Source organism: Drosophila willistoni, unplaced genomic scaffold, assembly GCF_018902025.1.
Source record: "Drosophila willistoni isolate 14030-0811.24 unplaced genomic scaffold, UCI_dwil_1.1 Seg364, whole genome shotgun sequence".
Taxonomy (NCBI): domain Eukaryota; kingdom Metazoa; phylum Arthropoda; class Insecta; order Diptera; family Drosophilidae; genus Drosophila; species Drosophila willistoni.
Window position 1 is genome coordinate 29,709 of NW_025814311.1, and position 14,854 is coordinate 44,562.

Consider the following 14,854-nt stretch of genomic DNA (forward strand, 5'->3'; position numbering starts at 1 on the left):
CGTTCTCTAAGTCCATGACTGTAAAAAACTTTGCGGCCTGCAGCTTCTATAGGACATCGTCAATTATCGGATAGCAGCCATCTTTCTTTTTCACCTCAACGACTCGACTGGCAAAATTGGATGACGATCGGCGAACGATTCCAGCATTGAGCCATTCGTCGACTTGTTGCTTCACTGCTGCAGCTTCAATAGCCGGCAGACGACTTGGTGGTGCTTGGCGAAACGGCAAGATAACACCATCTGGGACAATCTGTAGACTAACTGCATCAGTTGATTCTGCTACTAGCCCTGCAGCATTCTGGGTTCTCTCTTCAACGTTTGGGTTTTCAACGGCCTTGTAGTCGTTGATCATTGATTGTAATGGTTGCGTGTAAATTTAAATACTAATTATCCGACGCACATTTGAGTTTATCGCAAACTATCGAGTGCGATCAAAAATATGTGGCGAATTCATAACCGTTTATAGTAATAATGCATCTCTGCAGAAGCTTTGCAGCGTAACCGCAGCTAACTTCATAAAGGGAGGGCTTTGAGAATAGAAAGGAAAGGGTATATAAGAACCTTCCACCCACACTTCCACCTCTTTTCATTATTCTGGCTTAACGACGAATTGCTTTCGTTCCCCGAAGAATAAAACGAACAGTTAAAATTTGTTTTGTGAAATTCACCAAATAAATAAATTCACTCGGGTTAAATAAAATATTCGTAAGCCCAGCAACAAGCCAAAAAGTAAAAGGCAGCTGCAATAATTAAATTTTTTGGATGTCAATCTCGACATAGAGGCATAGGAGGTGTAAGCCTAACCTAAAGACCTCGTGGTGAACCCTAGAACCATAGGTTATTCAGCCTCTACATTATATTCATTTCACAAGGTATGTCGACTAGAAAAAAGTTGTGTGTAAAAGGAGAGAAAATTATAAAGTGGTCATACAGAAAATTTTTGTTTGTGAATGAACATACTCAGTTACAAAAATTGTTGGAAAAAAAAATATTAATTTTAGTTGTCGGGGTTGTAAACAAAAAAAAAAATTGTAATTGCAGAAGAAACGAAAATTTTTATCGAAATTAAATGTGTCAATTCTAAAACGGAAAGAAAGATACCCTTTTTCAGCGCACCTATGTTAGAGGCAAATTTTTTTACTGTGAGTTTGTGTGTCGGTATTAAGCATTAAAACACTAATAGAATCGTATAATTCGGTAAAACCAAACCATAAAAAGTATATTTAAAACATCAAAAACCAACACATGATCCAGCTGCTGAAGGCCTTCATCGGTGGACTTTCCAAAATGTAAGTGTATTCTTTTTATCACTTTTACCTTTTTTACCGCTAGAGAGCATAACATATGGTGATTAAGATTAAAGTGCAAAAGAAAAAAAGGTTTGACGACCACATATACCTATGTTATGCTGCTCACTCGCTATTATTGTTTTCTTTTATTTGTTTTATGCATTCTAAATTTTATTTGCCTTTATCACACATACAAACTACACTAACGAATGATCATGAAATTTTTTGAATTAATTAAATTAAAATTATTAAAAGATATAAGTGCTATCAATAATCCGGTGTCGCAAATAATTTTTTTTGAATAACCTTGAAAAAAAAAATTTTTAAATATGATATTGCATCAGACTAGATGCGGGGTAAAATCTGTTCGTTTATATAGTTGACAATAATCAAAAAAAAAAAAAAGAACAAAAATTAAAGAAAACAACAAAAATATGTAATACAATAGTTAATAATGAAGCGCAGATTTAAGTAAAGTAGTGGGAGAATTTATATACGGTGAAGAGAAAAAATGCCCTTGGCGAATGAAATTGTTTTTGAAGAATAAGCAAATAAGAAAAATGTATTTTGAATAGAAGTCTAAGTTCCCACAACATGATTGTATAAAACCGATGAAATTTTTGAATTAATTAAATTAAAATTATTAAAAGATATAAGTGCTATCAATAATTCGGTGTCGCAAATAATTTTTTTTAATAACCTTGAAAAAAATAGTAACTATTTAATTGCATCAGGCTGCATCACGATTAAATGCAGGGTAAAAATCTGGTTGTTCATATAGTTTACAGTAATCATTAAAAGAAAAAAAAAAAAAGAAAACAACAAAAATATGTAATACATTAGTTAATAATGAGCGTAGTCCAAGTTCCCACAACAGGATTGTATAAAACCGATGAAATAGAATGTGCATTTGGGGTCCTTTAACATATCAAAATTTTTGTCTTTTGTTATTCGCCATGGACGGGAGGGTATAGATGCATTGGCAGCCAACATCTAAGCCATACTAGAGCTAGACATCATATATTGGGAGGAGTTCGAGTTAGATAGCTAGTTGATTAACTTAGTGGTATTTTTTTTTGTCCTGTTATTTGCGACATTAAAAAGCCATACGTTTGTTCGTTTTTTTTGAGAGAATGCAATTCTCTCTTTTAGCTTCATTAGGGACTCTATAATAAATTATATGTAGCGAGATGTTTCGAAAACTGCAGCAACAACCCATCCCACCCGGAAGAGCTACGGTTACAAATTAGGGTCCCGATCCGCTGTAAGATCTTAATATCATGGTGTCAGTTTTTTTTTGAGAGCCAACACTACCCTGCTACAGTACATGCTCGCACATCATTTTCGAAATCTGAGGGTACATCTATATCAGAATCGGTTTCTGTTACATTAAAAATACTTAACTGATTATCTCCAGCAGGGGGATAAAACTTATATCCTGCTTCCGACGACGTAACGAAGAACTTCTCCATAAAGTCATAGCCGAGTACATCATACGGCACATCTTCGTTTGCGACCACAACAAATTTTTGGACTGTCTGGACGTCGTCTACCTTGACCTCAGCTTGAAAAGTACCAAGCGGATGAGTAACTTTTCCGCCTAGACCAACCAAATTCTTGACAGCTTTCTGCAGACTTTTAACTCCAATCTTCTTTACAGCGCTTCTGGACACCAAAGACACACCCACTCCTGTGTCAACCAAAGCGTTAATGTTGCAACCTTTTATGTCCACTTCCTTTATGCGTTTTGGATTTTGTACTACACCAATGTTTGGAGTCTCCAATGGCTTCGAATTATACACTGCACCAATATTCGCAATCTTTGGACAGTTCTTTGAGATATGATACATTTTGTTGTCACATTGCATTCCTTTCTAAGATGCTCGCTCGATCCGCAGTTAAAGCAACGAGGCTTTTTCTCGTAGTTTCTCTGGCAAACTTTCTTCATACCTTGTGGCACATCGATCTTTGCCATTTCCATTGCGTGCTGATAGATTTCAAATTTTTCTCGTAGCTCTCTGAATGACTGGGCGCAATATAAGTTGATCTTTAAGTCGTTCTTCATGTTCAAACCGTCTACTATATAGCGCAGTACCGATTTCATATCTAAATTGCCTTCTGCTGCGATTGACTTCATATGAAACATGTACTCCCGAAAGATTTCCTCTTTGAGCATCTTACGCTCACGTAGCTACTGATGTATATTAGCGCTACATACGTCGTCCATGCCAAATTCGTTTTCCAACTGGTCACGAAGATCATCATAACTGCGAACTGGAGTTGAATCTAAAAATAACTTTGCAACTTTAATCATTTTAGAATCGTGCCTGAACATATTTTTGCTTCATAGTTAGCCCAGAGGCCTCAGCATTCAGTTCAAAATTATTGAACCACATCTCCACAGGCATTCTTTGTCCATCATAGTTGGGTACCACTTTAGCAAAATCGTCTGCTTGAATGCCTGAGTTACCCTGTTTCACCTCGTCAGCTTCGATTTTCAGCGTCAGCAACTTAAAACTTTAAGTGATTTTTAACAACTTTTAAAAACCATTTCACAACTTAAGCACTGATTGTCTTTATATTAACCGATAGCACGAGGTTGAGCCCCCAAATGTAATGGAATGTAATTTTCCAATAGCAACTTACAACTTAATGATTTTTACCAACTTCTAAAAACCATTTCACAACCTAAGCACTGATTGTCTTTATATTAACCGATAGCACGAGGTTGAGCCCCAATGTAATAAAATATAATGGATTTATTTGTATAAAAACAAATAGAGAGTTTTAATGCTATATCAGTTTACAAAAACAAATTAGTTCAATAGGGTTCAGAAATTAGGCTTAATTAATTCAACGTTTTAAAGCGACTTGATTCTTCTACTTATTTTACCGACGACTTTCGGCGTCACTCGCAGACCACTTTTCACCGACGATGCTACTTCTCGACTCTCCGCCGACTTTCTGCCTCTTCTCTTATTCGCCAGGGCTACAAAAACGACCAGCAACCCAGCACACATCTTACATACATAAGACAAAAATGTTCCCTACCAAAACTGAAAAATTGTTACCGACACGAGTTGCATAAAAGGTATGTTGCATATCTGCAACATACCGCTTAAAATGTATTTTTTCGCAATGAAAATCGAACAAATCGAATGTGGCTATTTGTTGTACATCTAAAACATACGTATTTTATATATAATTTGGTTTGGGCACACTTCTAGATGTTTTGTGAAACATATGTTGACTTTCCCGCCAATTTTGTGAGAAGCACAACTTGTGTGCGTCAAAAATATTGTGCTGCAAAATTTTATTAAAATATTTCTATAAGAAAAACTGGAAAAAACCAAAGGTAGATATATTTGAAATGCATGTTTTGATGTTTCTTGTTGTGTATTGTGTGTAGAATTGAAAAATCGGTATGTTGCAGATATACAGCAAACAACTATTCGAAGTTATATTTTACAGAATTTATTTTGTTGTATATATGCAACATAGAGTATTTGTGGTTATATTATATGTTGTTATGAGTTTATACATATGTTATGTGTCATAGAAACTGTCTTGGGTTTGTCGTATGTGTTTTATGAGACTACATTGTGACGAGTCACAATACTTGGCAGCGTCTGACACCCCATTACCGTTCCCCTTCTGATGTATATATTTAAGTAAACTACGCCCATGCAGGGCCCCTTTGTTGGTTATCTTTCGTTACGCCCATGGAGGGCATATCTAAATGTTCCAACATGGAATTAACTGTAGTTCTTTTTGACAGACGATGCTCATGTTCTAAATCTATCTCTTTCTGACTAACGACTTGGCGTGGCAGCGGCATCGACGCGTCGCTGAGTGGGCAATCTCTCAGCATCGGTCGCTGCGCCGCGAGCTGACGCCAAATGGAAAAGCAAAGAATCGAAAGTAAAAAAAGAGAGACGGCGATCGTCACGCGTGCCAAAGCACAAGACGCATCGTATGTTTTCACCGTTAGGACATAAGAAGGCAGAGCAAGGGTGGGTTTCGACAGCGAGTTAGAATTAGGAGAAAATCACTTCGCCAGTAGCTACGTGAGTGTTCAGTCAATTTGCGAAACAGTGAGAGAAACCAACAAGTGCCACCAAGGAAAAAACCAAGACTAGAGAGAGCTCCTTCAGGAATAACAGGTGAGCCCGTGACCAAAGTCCCCTTTATTTCTACTTGAGTGCGGTAGGGACCCAGATACCCAAAAATGTTTAGGATTAATTAATTACTAATAAATATTACAACATGATCACTTAATCTAAGCCCGGCATTATTTCTTTATTCGGCACCGAACTTTCGTATACCCTTTCCCTTCCCTTTTCCTTACCCACTTAACTGTGTGAGTGGAGCCAAAGGATCAGCGGACTTCGGCAGGATGAGTTATTCTCCTGCAGTCGAAGTCAGTCGCTGGTCCCTAGGCTCAGTCACTCCAGGTGAGGAGGCAACGGATCTCGGCCAAGCGGGCTTCGCTTGTCAGACGAGATCAGTCGTTGCAGTTCCTCTTCACCATCCCTGTCTAATAACCCCACTAACATTTCCTTTCACGCTTCCTTCTCCCAGTTCAAGAGGCAACGGCTCTCGGCCAAGCGGGCTTCGCTTGGCAGACGAGATCAGTCGTTGCTACTCCTCTTGGACTCTCCTACTACCCCTTTCCCTTCCCTTTTTCCCCTTCAGGTGGTCTCGATCCCTTATCCTAATACTCGTCAAGGTCTCCAGATCAAATAAATGTTCTGTAGACTGGACTCTGGGACTGAGAATTGTACCCCAGCCAGAGCTTCCTTACAACATACATATATACTTCTTACGCAGGAAATATGTCAGGAAAAGGTTTAACAGCTTCACAGGTTGAAAATTATTTCAACAGTTTTGATAGCGAGCATGAACTTGACTTTTCTGCCGATGAGGAAAGCGATTTTTATCCAGATGAGAAAGATGCAAGTAGTACGGATGAAGATGACATCGATGACCAAAATCCACCGAGTAATGCCTTAGACGTTTCAAATTCAAATCTCATGGATGATTCTGTGCCAAATGTTTCCACTAATAACCCTGATCTGAAAAGAAACTTGCTATGGAGACAACGCAGTTTAATTTTGAACGAAAATCAACTGTAGTTTCTAGGGAGTACTATGTTGCCTCCGGAACTAATGGAACTATCAGAGCCAATACAATTTTTTTTGTATCTTTTTCCAAAAGACCTGATTGATGAAATTACAATCGAAACAAATCTTTATATTCGCCAAAAAGACCCTAATACACATGTCAATTTTACGTCCTTAGATATTCGACAGTTTGTTGGAATAATATTATAATGTCAATTTCGCGTCTTCCAAGGATTACTCAATATTGATCAACAATAATTGGAGTACCAGCGATACAGAATGTCGCAAAAAACATTTGAGATGATTAGGCGTCACATTCACTTTAACAACAATGATAAAGCCCTGCCTTTGTCACACTCCTGTCACGATCGGCTATTCAAAATCAGGCCAATAATCGATGAACTGAACAAAAATTTTAATAAAGTTCCTATGGAACAATTGTTGTGTGTTGATGAACAGATATGTTCAACAAAGGCTAAGAACCACATGAAAAGGTACAATCCTAACAAGCCTCATAAATGGGGCTATAAGATTTTTGTACTTAGCGATAATTTAGGCTTCTGCTACAAATTCGAAATAGATAGTGGAAATGAAAATAAAGTACTGCCTAACGAGCCAGATTTGGGTGCGGCATCAAACTGCGTCGTCAGATTGGCTAGAGATATGCCCAGGCATCGTAATTATCGATTATACTTTGATAATTATTTTAACTCCTTACCCCTTTTGAAGTACTTGACGGAAGGAGGAATTCTAGCTTTAGGAACAATAAAAAAAACCGAATTCCAAATCATAAATCCATTGACCAGATAAACTTAAAAAAAAATATCACGAGATACATCAGTGGAACATGTTGCCGACTACGGTGGAGTGGACATTTCGCTAACTTCATGGGTGGATAACAAAATCGTTACTTTGGCATCCAATTACGCTGGAATAAATCCCAAAGACACAGCCCGACGTTACAACAAAGTCCGAAAGGATTATATTCATATTGACCGTCCATTTGCAATAGCACAATATAATAGCTATATGGGTGGCGTTGATCTCATAGATAGCATAATTGGAAGGTATAAAATTTGGATAAGAAGCAGACGCTGGCAAGTTCGTGTTTTTTATCACCTGCTGGACTTGACAGTCAGCAACGCTTGGTTGTTGTATAAACGAGTGCATAAAGAAAATGCATCGACAAAAAAACGTTTAAGCTCATCAGAGTTTCGGCTAGACATCGCTGAAGTTTTGAGAAAAGTAGACACAAAAACTAAAACTGGAAAGCGAAGTTATTCTGTTGAAAATGAATTGCAGAAAAAAAAGCAGAGAGGTCCAACTCAACATGTACCGAATCAGATGGTGCGTCAAGATCAGATTGGGCATTGGCCAACGTGGACTGACAACAGAACAAGATGCAAATATCCAAACTGCACTGGTTTTTCACAGACAATGTGCGAAAAATGTGGCGTAGCACTCTGCTTTAACAAAAGAAATAATTGTTTCAATTATTTTATACTATTTTTATAATTTTAAATTAACTTTGAAAAACTATGCGGTATTCGAAGATAAATGTCCAATTTGCAAAGTTGCCGGACATAAAGCACAGCGGTGCTATAAGTTTCTAGGCTTGGCACTTATTGACAGGTTTAAAATGGTCTGTTAATTGTGCAGTGAAGTACACCAACAGGAGAGTATTAATAAATGTGTAACGGCACAACCAACACTGTTGGCCACAGAGCAATATTTTGGAGTTAGATGTTAGTAAGTTAATTAGCAAAATTCATAACGAAGTAAGGGACAGAGTGGAGTAACCGAACACCTCTATTTCACTTCACTAACCAAAGGAGAGTCAAGCGTTGAAATTTCTTTCCGACTGGACATGGCTAGATCGACTCGGTTGTTGATCCTGATCAAGAATATATATACTTTGTGGGGTCGGAGATGCTTCGTTCTGCCTGTTCCATACATTTTGGCGACTTTATACCATTTCACCCTATGGGTGTAAGGTATAAAAAGAGAGCACTGTCTATATTACAGACGCACAATAACGGCGACGAGTAAAACAAAAACGAGAAAAAAGTTAATGAGCGCGAGCGCGGGATCTAGAAATCACAATAACAGAAAACACTGCAACAAGAACTCAAAGAAATTGCAAGACAAGACCAAATGAGCGTTGCTTGTGATTTACAAGAAAAAAGTGAGATTAAGGTGGGAAGAGAGAGGAAGAAAATTATTAACACACAAAAACGCATCGAGTGGTACGGTGCAAGTTAGATTTAATAATAAAATTTAAATATCGATCCCGATGCCGATAAAACAATATAAAAAATATGAAAAATCGGTTAATCGCGGGAGCTTAAAAAAACCCGTCCTTCTTCCTCGAGACCGTTAATGATGATTTGCCTCTACACGTACACACACAAGTATTGCACGGCAGCCGGCACCTGTTCCCCAGCAAAAAAGCAGCATGTGGAGCCAGAACCAGCACCGTCTGGCCAAACCAAGAATAGTGAACCGACAGCGCAAAAAAAACATAATGCACTGCGATACATAAATAAAATAAATTGAACAAATATTGTAAAGCGGAAGCGATAACTACATTGCCCTCTGGAGTGTGGCCGGTGTAGTCATACAACATATTAGGAAGGAAGATTACTGCAATGATCGAGTATGGAAAGTAGAAAAAAGTGGATAAATAGAATTAAAAAAAAAAAAAATATATTAATAAATAATTAAATTTGCTTATAGAAATCAAATAAAATATTATATTTTAGAGCAAGTTGCCCGTTGAAGAGTCAATAACAAAAAAATATATAAAAAAAACATAAAAAAATTAGATAAGTAAATACATTAAATGTATCAATATATATCACATTAATCTCACATACATACACCATATAAAACGTTCCCTACCAAAACTAAAAAATTGTTAGCGTACTGCTTGTACGAGTTGCATAAAAGGCTGAAAAAGATAGAGTTAGATGCTAGTAAGCTAATTAGCAAAATTCTTAACGAAGTAACGGACATATGCTACTTAATGCTTCAGAGTGAAGTAACCAACCACCTTTATTTCACTTCACTAGCCAAAGGAAAGTCAAGCAGGCAGGGCACTGGTAATTCGGAAAACAGTGAAGCAAATACAACAATGTTTGAAAAGTTGGATGAAAGCAAAGGAGAGTTAAGCTGGAATGCGAATTCCAGAACGCTAATGTTAACCAGGAGATATTTAAGAATAGAGTCCGACCGGACATGGATAATATATATTAATAAAATAAATGATTTATGGGAGAAAGTTCAGGCGTGCCAGCAATTGACAAAAGTTGCAAGATTTAGGAATGCTATGATTGATTTAGAATTCGATGTCCGGAATTCATTATCAGTGTTAGAAATGAAAATGTACTGCACACACTACTCAAGTCCAGCCACCAGCTCGTCAACCTTATATTATCCTGTTGATTTTCGACCTTTATTAAACCATTTCCAGTTTTTCTCTCGCGTTTTGTTCACATTCTCTTTCGCCTTACAATATATTCTCTACAGGACCCCACCACTATCGGTAGTCGGTAAGCGTTCCTTTCTCTAACACTTTCACTGCTAAACGAGCAGCTTTGATACAATCTGCAGCATCTGAAATATGTTCCTCAGGAATAGAAATTAATTTTGGCCTGTTATATATATAAATCTGTATCCCTATTACTAAGAAACAGATGAATTGCTTCTGAGTTTGAAAAACTTAAAACGTTCCCACAAAGAAGCCCAACAAGGATGCTGTAAGGATAGTGGGATTAAGATGTAGATGAAGTACTAAAATCTATATCCATTAAGGTATATCCATTAAGAATAATTGACCTTTCTACATAATGGTCAAGTAGCCCTTTTACAAAGATATCAGTTGAATCCTAAGGCAAACTTTGCAATTGTTGTCTAGATTCGAGTAATTTAACTCGAAGATGTGGTAAATCAGTTTTAACAAATCTATCTTTGCGGTTATATTGGATATTGACATAACAGCAATAGGCAGCTTCCTGAGCAGAGATCTCAGTGCCGCAAATGAATTTATGACCTATATATTTTTGAGGCTAGACCTTAGAGAATGTTTATGTTCCTCATAACTACTAAGGTTCATTTTCATGTGACAGAAAGTTTTCATGAAAACTGAAAATTCTCTCGATGACGAGGTCTGTTTTCAGCTTAATCGGAAATTGGCCTCAAGAACTCTTATCGCAGGAGCGCAATGAAAAGCGGTACGCCTTAAGGCATAAGGCACCATTATTGCCATTCGCAATGTAGATGTCACTCCCCGGTCTTAGAATCAGCCCGACTCAAGCCGTGGATGCATGCGTGTGATAAAACTGTGAGTTCCTGTTTGCAATATGTATTTGATAAGCAGCATTTGTAAATGTATGTATATTGTATATTGTATGTATGTTAAATTGTATGATCGAGGTCGATCAAATGTCAGGATTGGCCGAATGTAAACATCAAGAATATTGTAAGATTCCAATTATTTAAAGTCTGTTAAATGCTCATGCATATATCGATTGTTAGTAATAAGTATCGATTGTTAGTAATAAGTATCGATTGTTAGTAATAAGTATCGATGGTTAGCGATAAGTCCTCGATAGGTTGAGAGACGGCGTCTCTCTTCTCTTCCGGCGATGCAACGAGCAAGTTGCATCTGCGAAAAACCAAAAGATTTAATCCGACCAATACAAACTAATCTTTATCATTTTTTCTTAATAAATAGGTGTTTACAACTCAGAAGTGGGATGACCACCCGAAAAGATAAATATTTCGGGACACGGCAGGCCACACGTTCCACATCGAGAACGGCCGCCTCCACGCCCACCGCTGCTGGCGCACCCACTGCTGTGACTCCCGCTGCAGTACCGAGAGCCGCTGTGCCAACTGCCGACATACTCGCCCCTGCCGGGCCCGCCGCTGCTGGGCCAACTGCGGACATACTTGCCCCTGCCAGGCCCGCCGCGGCTGGGCCAACTGCCGCCACACTTGCTCCTGCTGGGCACGCTGCTGCCGTACTCGCCCAGGTTGGGCCAACCGTTGACATGCTCGCCCCCGCCGGGCCAACTGCTGCTATACGAGCCCCTGCTGGGCTAACTGAAGTACTAAAATCTATATCCATTAAGGTACCTATGGCTTCATTCACGAGACTATCTGAGGTGTCTACATTGTTTCAGTTAAATGAGCACCTTTGATACATTCAGCATCTGAAATATGTTCCTCAGTGGGAATAGAAGTTAATTTTGCCCTGTTATAAAAATCTGTATCTGTATTACTAAGAACCAGATGAATTGCTTCATCTGGAACTTGACTAGCGTCAAAAACTCTCAACTTAAACAAATCAATATCTACTAGTCATTTGGCCGGATGCCATGTTATTTAAAGCTAAAGAAAAAGATTGGTGGGATAAAGATAAATGTAGATTGAAAAATCCAACGGTCACCTATAGGGCGTAGTTGTCTAAGATCGCCAAACACGATTACAGAAATGCACCCGAAAGGAGGAACTCGATTATGAAACATTTGCTTAAGGCGAGAATGTAAATATGAAAACATTTTAGCACCAACCATAGATACATATATCGTCAATAATAAAAAGTCAATGAACCTAGTTCGAAGTTTATTTAGAAGATCAGAACTCAAATCCATAAAAGCAGACCCAGACTGGTTTATAGGAAGAGAAAACATGGAATGGAGTGTGGAACCTCCTGTTCCAAAAACCTGACTGTAGGAGCAATTATAAATAAGCCTACTTTTGCCAACACTTGCACCGGCACCTACAAATTCATGGAAAATTTCATTGTTGAACATGAGTGAGAAAAGTTTTTTGCCTAATATTCAGAGACAACATTGCCAGATTTTCAGGCGAAATTACTGGCGGGAGTTTATTGACACAGATATCATTGTCCGTATCCTGTAGTCATTGCCATTTAAGTTTTACAAATTGAGCTGAGAGCTAAGAAGAAGAACTTGTTCTTGTCGAATACATTGTATTTGTTGAAACTGGACCTTATAACTTCCTCATGTTCAATGTAAAACTCTTTACAATTTTTCTGAACTAATTCTATTTGCTCGTTCCTCCATGGAAAATACAACATAACTAATTCCCTAAATAATTTTGCCTATCTGGGTTATTATATTTTCTGTATCTGAAATATAAGGCCATTTTCTTAACGAGATATAGCCACTACCATCTCGCAAAGCAATAGTACCTCCTGTAACCCTCCTTCTTCCTCACTCGCAGTATTTCGATGAGACCTAATGCTAAATTCATAATTGGATGCAAAATCCGCTAAACAGAGTTCCTCGAGAATAATTGACCTTTCTACATAATGGTCAAGTAGCCCTTTTACAAAGATATCAGTTGAATCCTAAGGCAAACTTTGCAATTGTTGTCTAGATTCGAGTAATTTAACTCGAAGATGTGGTAAATCAGTTTTAACAAATCTATCTTTGCGGTTATATTGGATATTGACATAACAGCAATAGGCAGCTTCCTGAGCAGAGATCTCAGTGCCGCAAATGAATTTATGACCTATATATTTTTGAGGCTAGACCTTAGAGAATGTTTATGTTCCTCATAACTACTAAGGTTCATTTTCATGTGACAGAAAGTTTTCATGAAAACTGAAAATTCTCTCGATGACGAGGTCTGTTTTCAGCTTAATCGGAAATTGGCCTCAAGAACTCTTATCGCAGGAGCGCAATGAAAAGCGGTACGCCTTAAGGCATAAGGCACCATTATTGCCATTCGCAATGTAGATGTCACTCCCCGGTCTTAGAATCAGCCCGACTCAAGCCGTGGATGCATGCGTGTGATAAAACTGTGAGTTCCTGTTTGCAATATGTATTTGATAAGCAGCATTTGTAAATGTATGTATATTGTATATTGTATGTATGTTAAATTGTATGATCGAGGTCGATCAAATGTCAGGATTGGCCGAATGTAAACATCAAGAATATTGTAAGATTCCAATTATTTAAAGTCTGTTAAATGCTCATGCATATATCGATTGTTAGTAATAAGTATCGATTGTTAGTAATAAGTATCGATTGTTAGTAATAAGTATCGATGGTTAGCGATAAGTCCTCGATAGGTTGAGAGACGGCGTCTCTCCTTTCTTCCGGCGATGCAACGAGCAAGTTGCATCTGCGAAAAACCAAAAGATTTAATCCGACCAATACAAACTAATCTTTATCATTTTTTCTTAATAAATAGGTGTTTACAACTCAGAAGTGGGATGACCACCCGAAAAGATAAATATTTCGGGACACGGCAGGCCACACGTTCCACATCGAGAACGGCCGCCTCCACGCCCACCGCTGCTGGCGCACCCACTGCTGTGACTCCCGCTGCAGTACCGAGAGCCGCTGTGCCAACTGCCGACATACTCGCCCCTGCCGGGCCCGCCGCTGCTGGGCCAACTGCGGACATACTTGCCCCTGCCAGGCCCGCCGCGGCTGGGCCAACTGCCGCCACACTTGCTCCTGCTGGGCACGCTGCTGCCGTACTCGCCCAGGTTGGGCCAACCGTTGACATGCTCGCCCCCGCCGGGCCAACTGCTGCTATACGAGCCCCTGCTGGGCTAACTGATGCCACATTCGCGCCTGCCGGGCCAACGGCTGACATATTCGTCCCCGCCGGGCCAACTGCTGCTATACGAGCCCCTGCCGGGCCAACGGCTGACATATTCGCCCCTGCCGGGCCAACCGCTGACATGCTCGCCCCCGCCGGGCCAACTGCTGCTATACGAGCCCCTGCTGGGCTAACTGATGCCACATCCGCGCCTGCCGGGCCAACGGCTGACATATTCGTCCCCGCCGGGCCAACTGCTGCTATACGAGCCCCTGCCGGGCCAACGGCTGACATATTCGCCCCTGCCGGGCCAACGGCTGACATATTCGCCCCTGCTGGGCTAACTGATGCCACATTCGCCCCTGCCGGGCCAACGACTGACATGCTCACCCCTGCCGGGCCAACTGCTGCTGCATCCGCCCCTGCTGGGCCAACCGCTGCTGCATCCGCCCCTGCTGGGCCCTCCGCTGCTGCATTCGCCCCTGCTGGGCCAACCGCTGCCACACTCGCCCCTGCCGGGCCCGCCGCCGCTCCATCCGCCCCCGCTGGGCCAGCCGCTGCTGTATCCGCCCCTGCCGGGCCCTCCGCTGCTGCATCCGCCCCTGCTGGGCCAACCGCTGCTGCATCCGCCCCTGCTGGGCCCGCCGCTGCTGCATCCGCCCCTGCTGGGCCCGCCGCCGCTGCATCCGCCCCTGCTGGGCCAACCGCTGCTGCATCCGCCCCTGCTGGGCCCGCCGCTGCTGCGTCCGCCCCTGCCGGGCCCTCCGCTGCTGCATACGCCCCTGCTGGGCCAACCACTGCTGCCTCCGCCCCTGCTGGGCCCGCCGCTGCTGCATCCGCCCCTGCCGGGCCCTCCGC